At 40.0% G+C, this 13,964-nt stretch overlaps 1 protein-coding gene across 2 annotated transcripts in view; it reads left to right on the top strand.

The window, feature by feature from the left end:
* The first annotated feature begins 10,539 nt into the window (after positions 1-10,539).
* Positions 10,540-13,964, top strand: part of dlgap3 (discs, large (Drosophila) homolog-associated protein 3) — a 195,820-nt gene continuing 192,395 nt past the window's right edge. For both annotated transcript variants that reach the window (XM_037535478.1, XM_037535477.1), the window contains exon 1: positions 10,540-10,684. The gene's annotated coding sequence lies outside the window, so the exon portion shown is untranslated. The remainder of the gene's footprint in view (positions 10,685-13,964) is intronic.

Below are 13,964 nucleotides of genomic sequence, written 5' to 3'. Positions count from 1 at the left end.
ATAGGAACAAATGTCAAAGATCTTCTTTAAATGAAAGGTCATTTTTGTTAATCCCAGCATTGGATCCGTCATATACATCAACGTTCGTGCTGTGATCAATACTTGAGTTCACTGAGACTTTGTTGTGCAACTTTTCTTAACATTTTTGAATCTTGCACATTGGTATGCGAGCTAAATTACTGGCCTCCATGAACATTTTTCATGTTTCGGCCACTGCTTTTTAGTGACTCAGCACAGAAAACATTTCCAGGGCCATTTTTTACCTTTAAGCCATTCCAATCAGTCCTGGACCATAAACGCTGTCAATGTTGACTGAGTGGAAGAATAAAGAATCTGTTTAATCTGGGAGCTGCAGAAAGAAAGCATTTTTAAAAGTCTGGTCAGTTGACAGTGAATCATTTTGATAAATGGCCCTGTCTCTGTAGGTGTTCATTATATAAGTGTTTTAAATTCAGGGAGGCAAAGAATGACGTTGTTGTTCTTACGTGGAAGTGAAATTTCCTAGTTGGATAATTTGATGTCGCTGCCAGTTGACCTCTGTGAATTGTTAAGTGTTTTAGGGTGGAGTGGAACTGATATATTGCAGATGCAGAAGTCAAGACATCACCAGAGTGCTAGAGGTCACTATGTTGTTTTCCCCCAATAACTGTTAAAGTCCTCATGTGGTCTCCAGACGCAAGGCTGCTCCTGGGAGAGACAGGCCACGATCGTGCACTAAATTCAGCGCTGACCTTTAACTGTGATTGAACAAAACCCTCCGAGGGGTTTCGTTTTTTTCATTCTCAGTTATGAAACTGACAAAATGGGCTCTGCTGTTGATTCTTTGTGATATGTGGGCTCTTTGTGGTGAGTGGACACAAGTGTTCAGTGATCGGAGATGAAATTTTACGGTATAAGAATATATGATTTAGTTAGATAAAAGTAACATGGATATTTGATGCAGTTAAACAAGTCTAAGCAGAATGTGCTTTCCGTTATGTTCTCATATTCCCATAGCAACATCAACTGTGAATTCACTTGCAAAAAATCATAGTGAATTTCTTGTGAATAAAACTCATTTTTGTTTAACATCTCATGTTAAAAATGTGCTATCACATGTGCCTATTTTCATGTTTCATGTTTAACTCTGAGCTCCCTCAGTAATAGTAGTCAGCTTCAAATAATCTAATTCTGGTAAGTTACTTTTTTTTCTTTTTTTCCTTGTTTCTTTACAACCTGAAGACATGGCTAATAGCTAGAATGGAGCTGGATTTGACAGAATCTTTAACCGTTTAACATCCTGGGCTTATTCTATACAAAAGCTTATTCAGTAACTACAGGGACTTCACTGCAAACTGTTTGAGCTATTCTTAGCTTATGGAAGCAAGTAATAAAACGTTGGGCCTGCCAGCGGGCCCATGACCTGTTAAGAGGTTAATCCTCAGTGTCATGACCAGACTACTAAAGTCCACAACAATTCAGTGTATATTCCCTCCTGTATGCTGTAATTATGCACGTGGACATCAGCTCACACTGAAATGAGATGTTAATTCTCCTCCATCATCCAGTGTTGTGTTCTTGAGTTTATTTTGGAGCCATGTTTACCACTCAGTCACACTTTGTTTTATTATTTGTACATGTGGTGCCTCTCTCATAACGCTGATGTAAACATAGACCTGAGGATGTTTCAATCTGGGGTATTTGAGGGTAATTTGGGGAAATTACACAGATCCTTTATTCTGTTTAAATCAGCCAGTCAAATCATACACAAATTACATTTGTGCAATTTCCCCCTGGGATCAATAAAGAAATCTGAATCTGAATCTGAATCTGAATTACAGGACCTCCTCTAGAAAAACTAATCCAGCTAGAATAAGTGACAGTTTTTACTGCTATGTTCTTGTAATATCCCTCTTATGTAGCTTGATTTTAAAGCATGTAAATAACTCACAGTGAGAACTGGAAAGACTTAAATACAGCTTCCACATGGAGGGGTTAGTTTTAATGCAGTGATACAACTAACTCTCCCAAACTCAACAACAAGAGAAGTGCATATCTCCCATATAAGTTCAAAATAGTCACAATTTTGTAAGTTTTTATGCACAGATTAATCAAAAATATTATGTAAATATGATGCAAATATTGTAAATAAAATAAATTTCAATGTCATTTCCTCTTCTACTTTGTGGTCAAAATGAACTGGCCAAATTTGGCCTTTTGACTAATCATTTATTTAAATAAATATGTTTGTTTTTTCGTATTTATGTTGGAGAATGTGTCTGGTTCATACAATACAGTGTTGTACTGAAAAAAAAGATGTTTTGTATGAACTTACCAGATGTTTTAGTGGCTGTTATGGCTGCCTGTTTATTAATGTGGTTCATTTTGCTCAAAGCCTTTTAAAATTATTAAGCAAAATTCAAACTGTGTTAGGTTGTGCTCCATTCTTCCTTATCATATAAAGCAAAGAAACACATGTAATTGGATGAGCTGGGAGGTGAAGAGGAACAGGGGCTGGAAAGGTAAATGGGGGATGATGCCATGTGCACAGAGTTGCAGTGATCATCATATTTTATCTGTCCCCTGTGACTCACACCATTTACACTAATAGACTCTATTGGCTATGAGACATTTGCTGGGAAAACTGTTCCCCCTCTTATATCTTACATCTGACCACTGACCTTTATTTACACCACAGTAAGGGCTAAGATCCAAAGAGACCATTCCTTCCTGCCTCGCTGAACAAGTCCTTGAAACAGGCAAGACACGCCAAGCACTTTTGTCCACCTAATTGAGAACGGGAACTAGTACTGTCATTGAATTTCTCCTTAACATAAAATGTTCTTAGATAGACTGCAAAGGCATCAGCCTAATTTATAACATATATACATATATAACTGTACCTGTCTTTACAATACTTGTCTATTAAATAACTATGTTTGCAAAATGTTGGAGGAGCGCACATCACTCACATACAGTGGGGTAACTGAGGAAAAGAGATTGTAACCATGGCTCCTTACATTTTTTCAATGTGGTGCAAGTGAGTCATGAGTCAGTGGTGGATGCAGTTGGAGAGAGACTTTATTATGACAATTCTAGGAATTATAGTTAAAATGGGCAGAATGACCAGTAAGACAGGCAAACAGGGCTATCACACATAATCAGCCATTACCACAACACACAAATACAGTAACTGGAAAACAACATCATATCTAGTTAACAAGACTTTGCTAAACTGTAGGGACGATATACAGTACAATGCTAAGGTCTTAGGTAGCTGAGAAAGATGTGTAAAACTTCATCTGGGCAGTAAATATTTATTTGACCAAAAACGCATTCATTAGAATAAATACAAATAAACAAGTTATGTGTCAGTGTGTTAGCTTAACCATTTCCAAACATCATCTCTAAGGAGCCCAGTATTAAGAGTTACTATGAAACCTAGCTTGATGAATCAGTACTTCATTAAATCTGGTGTGCTGCTGATGGAATTTAGGAAATCCATGCAAAGTCAGGAACAAAAGCTGTGCCCTTTGAATCAAGATATTAAAAGCTTTACTGAAAACATGAAAATCTTGTTAGTTTTTAATATGCTTGTGTTCATTTGTGTATATTCTGATGTCACATAGTGTTTTCATGGGTAAAAACACACTTAAAACCAAGAAAATGGCAGTTTTAAACAATTTGGTATAGCACTGTATGCGTTTTTTAATGAGTGAAGGTATAAACAAGAAATAGGTGCAGGTGATAATGAGCAAAGCAGAGCCATGAGCTGGTCTCTTACAGGAAAAGGACATCTTTAGTCATCTTGAAAAATCTTCAGTGTGTTAGTAAGACGTTATTTTGCTGTTTTTCTATTGCAAGTAGTGCAGAAATTTAACATGTCTGTTACCAGTGCTGTTTCAGTCAGTAACCAGGTCTCAAAGCCAAGGCTGCAGCCTGAAGGACTCAACTGGTGTATGTTTGGAGACCTTCAGCCACCCTCACTCTTTCACACACTGCACAAAACCATTCAAAAAAAGCTGGAAACAGCTGTGAGCGTCGAGATCCCGTGGCACCAGAGTTTGCAAGGAAATGTACAGTTTTATTTCATGTTTTTAAACTTGAAATTTAGACGTATCAATAAACTAAGATATGTCAGTACGGTCTACTCAGACCATCTCAAATGTGCATGAATGAGCACTGAAAAAAGCTTGCATTAGGAAATGTTACTATGTGGAATGGTCATCATTCCTGGATGGGGCATCATGGAAATTCTCAAAGAATGTCTGAATGATAAGTTTATTTAGGAAGGTTTACCACACCATACAATCATTAACATTTATATTCACATTTATGAAATATTTGGTATTTTCAGTACACAGGTCACATATTCAGCAGGTTGCATCATTCCAACTTCCTGAAAATGATAGGAAGAAAACAACCTTTTATTTTTTTTTTGCTTTATTTTTAGTGACATTGACTTAAGAGGTCACTTTGAAAGTTAGCCTATTACCCAAATTTACTGTAAATTATTGATTCAAACATACATTTTAAAGAAATCTATAGAAAGTCCTCATACTATTGATATGGATGCTATATTCTACCCTTATACTCGTTTAAGACATTAGCAGTAAGAACACATTTAACAGAATAGGTAAATGCATGTTCATTTTGATTCAATGTTGATTTTTAAAAAAATAAAATTTCATTTTTAAGAGCTAAAAGGGCCAAATGGCAGCACAATCATTTAATCACCAACAGCCATTTAGTATTGTTTTATTTTCTTTAGAAGATTCATCACAAGTTCAAATCTCCAACTCAGAAGCAGAGTGAATGTGAGAGGTGTGTAGCTTCATGGTGGTTGAAAATCACAGTGTAGACCACCGATGTGATAGTGTGATCACTGTTACTTCTCTTTGACACAGTCTGTCACAGGAATGAAAGTTTAATCTCTGTAAAAGGGTTATTTGAATGTGTCGTCTGCTGCTGTGTTTACTAATTTCTTACATAATGAACTTATTTGCAGTGGATCATCAATAATACATGACAAGGTTAATTGCGCTAACTCCAAATGACAATCTTCCATTAGCTGCCTCAGAGAAAAACAACTCTGAAATACCAGGCCAAATTAAAACCCAGGAAAATGAGAGCATTTCTTTAAACAAGACTGCTGTAATACTGAATACTTCTAGGACACAGAATGGTTGGTTATTTTGCAATTTTCTTGCAAAAAGGTGCACAGACAGCTACAATAAAACCAAACATAGCTGCAATTGCATTTCTCTGAACTAATAAAAGCAATGGATACACCTTCATGCACAGATAGACTCCTTCAGGCACATCTGTCTAAATATTTTTTGTTGTTTGAAAAAGAAAATCAACATCATTCATTCTGGTATAGCTTGATAGCCTTCTGGCACTGAAACAGATCCTGTAGTTGCTGGCTCATGGAATACTACAAGAGCCATTTTGCAAAATAAATGGACTGTGGCCTCACAAAATAGCAGCCCACTTAAAATCCTACACCTGCTCCCTGACTCCAACTCCTGCTTCCAGTTTTGACAGTTTTATTATGAATGAGAACTTTTTCCCAAGTTATTCAAACTTTATGTGAGTTTAAGTCTTACTCAAACAATCTATATGTGTCGCTGTCTAGAGCTTCTTCAGAACACAGTTTAAATAGTGTGACAGCTGCCTTTATAAATACCACTGCAGTTTAAGCTGTTGAAGACTGGGTCATTTTTGCGTATAATCGAGCATTTGAATAGACAGCCTACTGTAGCTTCTTCTTTCTTTCATTTCGATAGCACTTACATTGTGCCTATTTTGATCGCTGACCAAGGTGCTGAACACAACACCATGACTGGCTTTTTGGAGGCCTGTCGATGCTTCATACGCTGTACGATTTTGAACTTTTGTGAAAGGAAACATGTTTATTCTTCACATTTTTATCATGCTAATGTGTGTGTAAAGTTTGCTACCTCAGTCTGTGACATTGCACTGCATTCATTTGCACAACATCTGAGAATTTGGCACTGAAGGTGGGAAAATATTGCCTGTGAAAATCAGTAGGTTTACAGCTTGGTGCAAAAAATACAGAGACTAAATTAGACCTTTTTTTCTTTTCAGTTTTGTCCAATTTGTTTTCCAGTGTACAGTGAGCAATGTATGCTATAAAGAGAGGTATCGTATGTTACTTTGGCATTACAGGATGTTACCTCACTGACCATACAAGACTTTGTAGCTGTTGCATTGGCTTCAGCTTGTGTTTGCATTCAGCAGGTCCTTTTACATGCTCCATTTTCTTCTTATCACTTTCTTTCTACATCACTGTTGCCATATAACATTGCTTTTTATGTTATTTAATGGACGCAGACCAACTTTTCTAAAGGCTTAGTTGCTTTAATCAAAGTAATGGCATAACCCTATTGATTCTGCATAATCTCGTCTCTTAGATATGTCAGTTACCAGGTATTTTTCTGCCCCTCTGTGAGCCAGACTGCTGTCGCTTTTAATTCCATCGTTTCTGGACATTGAAAAGAGATGTACAGATTTTGAGTCACTTTGTTTTGATAGTCCAGTACACGTGTTGAATGCTAACAAACCTTAGAGGGAAACTAGGATTAGGATTAGGTTTAAATTTCAGGTAGATGTTAATCTTTAGGTTAGCTTTAGCCTCTTAAAAAACCCAGGCTTATTACACAATAAGGCTTATTGTTCAGCTACTACAGGGACTTAAACTTAAGTCCCTGTAGTAAACTTGCTGAGATACTCTTAGGTTATAGAAGTGTGTAATAAAACTTTGGGCCTGCTGGCCTTTTAAAGGGCTAATATAACCTTTTATATTCAACTTAATGTCCAGTTGCATTTAATACATATTTGCCTAAATGGCAATTAAAGGCCAGATAAGCATTTATAGTATCTATCATCTACAGTGGACTTTCAAAATAAAGTGTTGCGAAATGGGTTTTCGCCAAAAGTGGCGGGGTTTTGCTTTCAGCACTTTCTATAGTTTTCCAAGTAGGCAACTCTTATTTCATAGTTTTTATTGGGACCATGCTCTTTTAAATCAATAGTTTCAAATCTGTGTGATAACCAGCTGATCAATCCACTGCTCTGAGCTCCCTGACCATGGTCTAAGACCAGGCCTTGGTAGTCTTCATCCTTGTAATCCCTTGTGAAGGTAGACTGGTACTGTAGCACTTGGATAAAGTCTTTTGATTCATTTGAGTGAAAACTGTGCCGTGAACCTTATTGCTTATTGCATTTCGGCAGTTAATTTAATAGCTGAGAATATGCCCGGGAAGCAGATCCCCTTTGTGTGAGAAAATGCTGGGCGGCTCCCAGAATGTCTCAGGAGGAAGTCGACAAGTCCAAATTAGGTTACAGCCTGCAGGAAGAACATGTACAGAGTATAAAACAATTGTATTTTGTCTGGCTAGCCTAGTTTAACGGCAGCGTCCATGTGCTAATATGGATATGGGTAGTGGTCGCAAAATTATGGGTTGATGTTAAAGCATAAAGACCACTGAGTGTGTTTGCTCTGTGAGCACTGGATTACTAGACTGTAATTTTTTTATTGTATACAGTAGCAGGGCATGATGGTTATGGTTATTGGTTATTTGGCGGGGATATCAGGGGCATACAGTCGCCCCTGAAATATTATTACACAACCCCCATGTGTAATTAAAATGGCAGACTGACTGCAGTCAATCCGGCACGAGCATGGAGACTCTTCTCGTACCAATGAGCTTGAGTTTAACACACCAGATGCTCCTGTGCCCGATATGCTGCACGTGAGTGAGTGAGAGAGAGAGTTAGTGAGTGTGAGAGAGAGAGAGGGGGAGAGAAAAACGAAGATGGAAACACATTTTGAATGCCTGTGACACCTTATTGTCTTCTTTCTTCTTGATAGACAGTTTTATTTCACTATTTTTTGAAGACCTGCACTCTGCAATAAAAATAATGCTGTAGTCACATGATTCCAATGTGTCATTGGGTTTGATGTGAATAAAATGCACCACATATTAGGCTACCTACATTAGGACTTCATAGCACAAAAGGCACAAAAGCATTGAATTAGCATTTGTGAAGCAGTGGTTGAGTATTTATAGACAGGCTATGCCATTAATCACAAGATGACATAATAGTTTCACGAAGCAAACTGCACTGTTTTAATGTCTGCAGCCACACCGCAAACAAATGATCTATCGATATGACATAACTACAACAACTGACAGTTCATTTAGTGTTTAGTGTTTTGATACTTCAGTACTCTTAAAAGCAGTGATTTTATATTGTTGTTATGAAGTAGAAATTCAGGGTAAGTGCACATTTTTACACATGTGTTTATTCTTATATATATATCCCAGCGGTCATCGGGCAGAAGGCAGGATACACCGTGGACAGGTTGCCAGTCCATCACAATATATATACACTGCTCAAAAAAATAAAGGGAACACTTAAACAACACAATATAACTCCAAGTAAATCAAACTTCTGTGAAATCAAACTGTCCACTTAGGAAGCAACACTGATTGACAATCAATTTCACTGCTATTGTGCAAATGGAATAGACAACAGGTGGAAATTATTGGCAATTAGCAAGACACACTCAATAAAGGAGTGGTTCTGCAGGTGGGGACCACAGACCACTTCTCAGTACCTTTCTGCTTTCTGTCTGATGTTTAGGTCACTTTTGAATGTTGGTGGTGCTTTCACACTCGTGGTAGCACTCGTGGTAACAGACCCTACAACCCACACAAGTGGCTCAGGTAGTGCAGCTCATCCAGGATGGCACATCAATGCGAGCTGTGGCAAGAAGGTTTGCTGTGTCTGTCAGCGTAGTGTCCAGAGGCTGGAGGCGCTACCAGGAGACAGGCCAGTACACCAGGAGACGTGGAGGAGGCCGTAGGAGGGCAACAACCCAGCAGCAGAACCGCTACCTCCACCTTTGTGCAAGGAGGAACAGGAGGAGCACTGCCAGAGCCCTGCAAAATGACCTCCAGCAGGCCACAAATGTGCATGTGTCTGCACAAACGGTTAGAAACTGACTCCATGAGGATGGTACGAGGGCCCGACGTCCACAGATGGGGGTTGTGCTCACAGCCCAACGCCGTGCAGGACGCTTGGCATTTGCCAGAGAACACCAGGATTGGCAAATTCACCACTGGCGCCCTGTGCTCTTCACAGATGAAAGCAGGTTCACACTGAGCACATTACAGACGTGACAGAGTCTGGAGACGCCGTGGAGAGCGATCTGCTGCCTGCAACATCCTTCAGCATGACCGGTTTGGCAGTGGGTCAGTAATGGTGTGGGGTGGCATTTATTTGGAGGGCTGCACAGCCCTCCATGTGCTCGGCAGAGGTAGCCTGACTGCCATTAGGTACCGAGATGAGATCCTCAGACCCCTTGTGAGACCATATGCTGGTGTGGTTGGCCCTGGGTTCCTCCTAATGCAGGACAACGCTAGACCTCATGTGGCTGGAGTGTGCATCTGGGACATCATGTCTCACTCCATCCACCAACGCCACATTGCACCACAGACTGTCCAGGAGTTGGTCGATGATTTAGTCCAGGTCCGGGAGGAGATCCCTCAGGAGACCATCCGCCACCTCATCAGGAGCATGCCCAGGCGTTGTAGGGAGGTCATACAGGCACGTGGAGGCCACACACAACACTGAGCCTCATTTTGACTTGTTTTAAGGACATTACATCAAAGTTGGATCAGCCTGTAGTGTTTTTTTCCACTTTAATTTTGTGTGTGACTCCAAATCCAGGCCTCCATTGGTTAATAAATTTGATTTCCATTGAGTGTTCCATTGTGTGATTTTGTTGTCAGCACATTCAACTCTGTACAGAACAAAGTATTCACTGAGAATATTTCATTCATTCAGATCTAGGATGTGTTATTTGAGTGTTCCCTTTATTTTTTTGAGCAGTGTATATATGTATATGTGTGTGTGTGTGTGGGGGGGGGTGAGAATAGTATCACTTACGTTTGAAGGCATCAAAATCTCTTTAGCTGTTTACTCTGTCTTTGGCTTAAAGGTTTCATTACCTGCTATTAATACTTCATAACAATGTAACAAATGGAACAAATGCTTATTACTATTGGTTTAAGGCACTTTATGTCGGTGCAATGTCATTTACTTCTAAAACATCTGTCATCGTAAAACTGATGGTATAAGCTGCTCTAAAATATTCAAGTACCGCCTTATAAAGGCGCTATTCAATTCATATGCTATGAATTCACTATGAAGTGTTGCCATTCATTACATTAACACAGTTCTTGCCAGTTCTTAGTGAAGCAGTGTTTGTGTTGATGTTATTTATGTGTAAGTGCCATGTTTTTCACTGCTGTTAGACTGTAGCATTAGTGCTCATCACTGCGCATCGCATTCTTATTCGCTGCGCTATTTAAAACAATGGGGAACAGTGTTTTCTGCGTTTTCTCTCTCTTGTTGTATATAAACGAGTCTCTTTTTGGAGCTGTACCGTGTGTAAGACGCTCCGCACAGTGGGCTGTGTTTGATGCTCTGCTGGCCCCTCCCGTTCAGTTCCGGGCTGGAGGGGAATCCTGAGCTCACATACTGAACAGCAGCCGCACCGTCAGCGCCAAATGCCGGAGCCTCCGCGATCCGGACCGGACTGCCCAGAGGAATTACTGGCCACTTCCAGCGCGGGGATGAGAGCGTGAGGATCTGCTACTTCCTCGGTCAGGTAAGGCTGATGATGCAGTGTGGACACAGGCGAGAGCAGGTTTTCCGTGATCGCGGTCAGTTCTCATCAGCGCTAATTAGCGAGGAGTTCCGACGGAACCCGAGTTCAAAACCGTCGGTGTGACTGATTCACCGGCAGGTTTGTGCAGATTCGCTGAGCGCTCGGGTCTCGCGCTGAGACGGAGAGCACAGGGAAGTTTTGTCCGGGCCACCCGAGTGCGGGACCCTCACTGCTGGAGCAGCACCGTGGCTGGTCGGACGGGGGGCTTTCCGTGATTGTGTGCATCTCGGAGAGGGGCACGAGCCCACGGCGCACGCTCAAGAGCCTCGATGTGAGGACAAGAGAGAAACGAAAGAGGCGAGTGAAGTGCACATCTGCCCAAACAGTGGCGACCCCCAAGGCCAGCGCGCGCTTCAAGCTCTATGCACGAAGCGGTTTCAACAGAGAGGAAGGGAAAAACATGCTGCTTTTCCAAAGCACTACTGGTAGCTATTAATACGTCGTGTTCACGTGATAATGGCATTAATAGAGGGTGTAGCGGCTCGTGGACTCATAAGCAGGCTTGACGTGTCATTTGGGTCACATCTCGACTGTAGATGACTGACAACATGCATTTTATGAAGTCAGTCGTTATTTCTGTGAAAGAGGTCAGGACAGCATGAAATACACATAGAACAATATTCTTTCATTCAATTTCCTCATGGAAATGACTGACTGTGTAATAAGCCCTATTAATAGAATCTTCCTCATTATAACAGTAAGCATCAGCTGAAACCGGCAGAAATAAGAGTTCCTTACAGAGTCTCCTGCTATCTGATGGACTTGACACCTGAAATGGGATCCTCTGTTAATTTGTGCAAGTTACTTGTCCTCCTCAGTAAACCATAAGGCATATGTGCCCTATACTCATTTACCTCTCTTATTTATGTGGTTTAAAATGAGGCCTACTGGTGTGAAATAAAACTCCACGCACCGAAAGCAATTTTCAATATAAACCATCAGGCTCTCACTAAACTGCCACTGGCAAGTCTTGTTATATGTTTTTTCCGACAAGCCCCGCCTCCCTGCGCTCCGATTGGCTCTCACTAACCCTTCTCCCATGCCTCCACCACCTCGGCTAGAGTTGACAAATAGTTCCTAGCCACAGGCAACTTTGCAGTATATGATTGTGTGGTAAATGTAACTGCATACAATGTTATATTGTAAACTATAGATAACATTAAATGGACCTAAGTACATAGGCAATTCAAGGGGTCCAAGCACTTTTTTGTAAATAGTTCCTGATGCAGAGAACACGTTCATTACATTTGGTGATGGTTAGGCACAGCTTTACTGATGAATTTGTTGGCATAGTTGGTACCGCGAAATTATAGCTATAAATCAAAATGGCATCTTATACAAATGAGAGAAAAAAAGATATTTTGTGATTAGTTGTGGTTGTCAGTCATGTCGACACCATTAGTGTTTCTCTAGTCTGTTATTTAAAGAAAATGTTGGCTGACTGAGCATTATAGTGTCAACCAGTCTAATTCAAATCTGGCATGTGTTCTGGAAATATGGGCTTACATATCTGTAAAACTCTGGGACAATTGGACAACTAGTGTGGAGTACCCCTACCTTCACATTAGTGGTCTAACAAGAACCACTAGTGTGTAGAATAGAGGCTATTGGTGTAAGTGTTTGTAAGCTTTCCCTCCATAAACATAAATAAATAAATAGCAGCTTATTTGAAGCTACTATACTCTAATGAGTGGACAAAAGAAGATTAACTAGGCATCTTTCTGATCTCTCACTTTCACTGTCACTGAGGAAAAACATTTGCTGTAATCTTTCTTTGGGTTATATGGCGGTGCTGGCACAGAAATATATGTTTGGTGGCAGAGAATAGCAGATAGGCCTATAAGTGTTGAGAAAAGGATTAGAGTTAATTGCTAGGGGCTCATCTCTTTGGTTCTTTATGCCCCTGCAAATCCGTTTTATTTCTTTTCACTGCCACATAAAGACTAAAATAATGGCACTGCATTGATGAGTGTGTGATTAAAGCGTCTGAGTTTGTGTTTAAGTTCTGCTGTCCACCTCAACATGAAGTAGAAAACAATAAATTCTCAATAAATGTCTCACAGGGGGCTACTTGTCTACCATTTTCTGGCAACTCCTTACCCTAAGAAGCAAGACAGCCAGTCTTAGCATAGGACACAATGTGTGTCCTTAAAAAAGGGGGTTGTTCAAAGTTTCTTTAGGAAAGGTTACCCATTGACAATTAAATGGTTCTTCTTTATCATGAAGAATACTTTGTATATGGTCCTTTTACCTCTTAACAGGCCATGAGTCCACTGGCAGGCCCAAAGTTTTATTACACACTTCTACAACCTAAGAATAGCTTAAGCAGTTTGCATTGAGGTCCCAGTAGTTACTGAATAATAAGCCTTAGTATGTAGGAAGCCTGGGACATTAAGGGGTTAAAGCAAAATTTAAACGTGGTTCTACATATAAGGCATCAGAAAGGGTTCCACTATTGTTACAAGTCAATATTTTTATGCTATTGTGCAGAAGCCTTTTTGATAAGAGTGTCCTGCCAGCCAGTCCTAATGCAGGATGCAGACTGGCTCCTTAGCCGGAAGCCAAAGGATCTTATCAATGTGAAGCAGATATGAAGCAGCCGGTGCTAACCATGTTGTCTCTTGAGTTCCTCAAAGACAATTTAACAGTGGAAATGAGTGGAGTGGAATCTGCTTTTGCGCTTCTGTTCAAATCATCTTGACTGACAGCACTAAAATCAAGCAAAGTGTCTTAGATAACTTCTTATTACTCCACACCACTGTCCTGCCTATAAATAGGATATAGTACAGACTGTACCTATAGATATAGTTGTAATATTGACATCTGCAGAAAAGTGATTGCATAGCAGACAGTCTGAGGCTCACTACACTAAAAATAAAGTTTCCTAAATGTTTTTGGCTTGGGTGTATGGTTATAGGAACAATTTTGTTAGTAGAGAAAAACTTCTACTACACTCATTTTTAAAAAGGTTCTTCACATGCTTGCATCTCATTTACAGCAATGGGTCTGAACAGAACTATTCTATTGAACAATTTCATGAAAGAAGTTTTTTTCTGTGGCATTACTCCAAAGAACACTTTTTGGCATATTTATTTCTAAGAGTATGAGGTGCATGAATACATAAAGCCTCATTCATGCTATTATGCTACATTCTGCTTCTCCTCACTCTTCACTGCTTTCACTCACAGACTGCCTTTTATTTGGCACTCATATTCATAGC

Source organism: Pygocentrus nattereri, chromosome 27, assembly GCF_015220715.1.
Source record: "Pygocentrus nattereri isolate fPygNat1 chromosome 27, fPygNat1.pri, whole genome shotgun sequence".
Lineage (NCBI taxonomy): Eukaryota > Metazoa > Chordata > Actinopteri > Characiformes > Serrasalmidae > Pygocentrus > Pygocentrus nattereri.
Note: the sequence above shows the minus strand (reverse complement) of the source record. Positions and strands in the feature narration are given on the sequence as shown.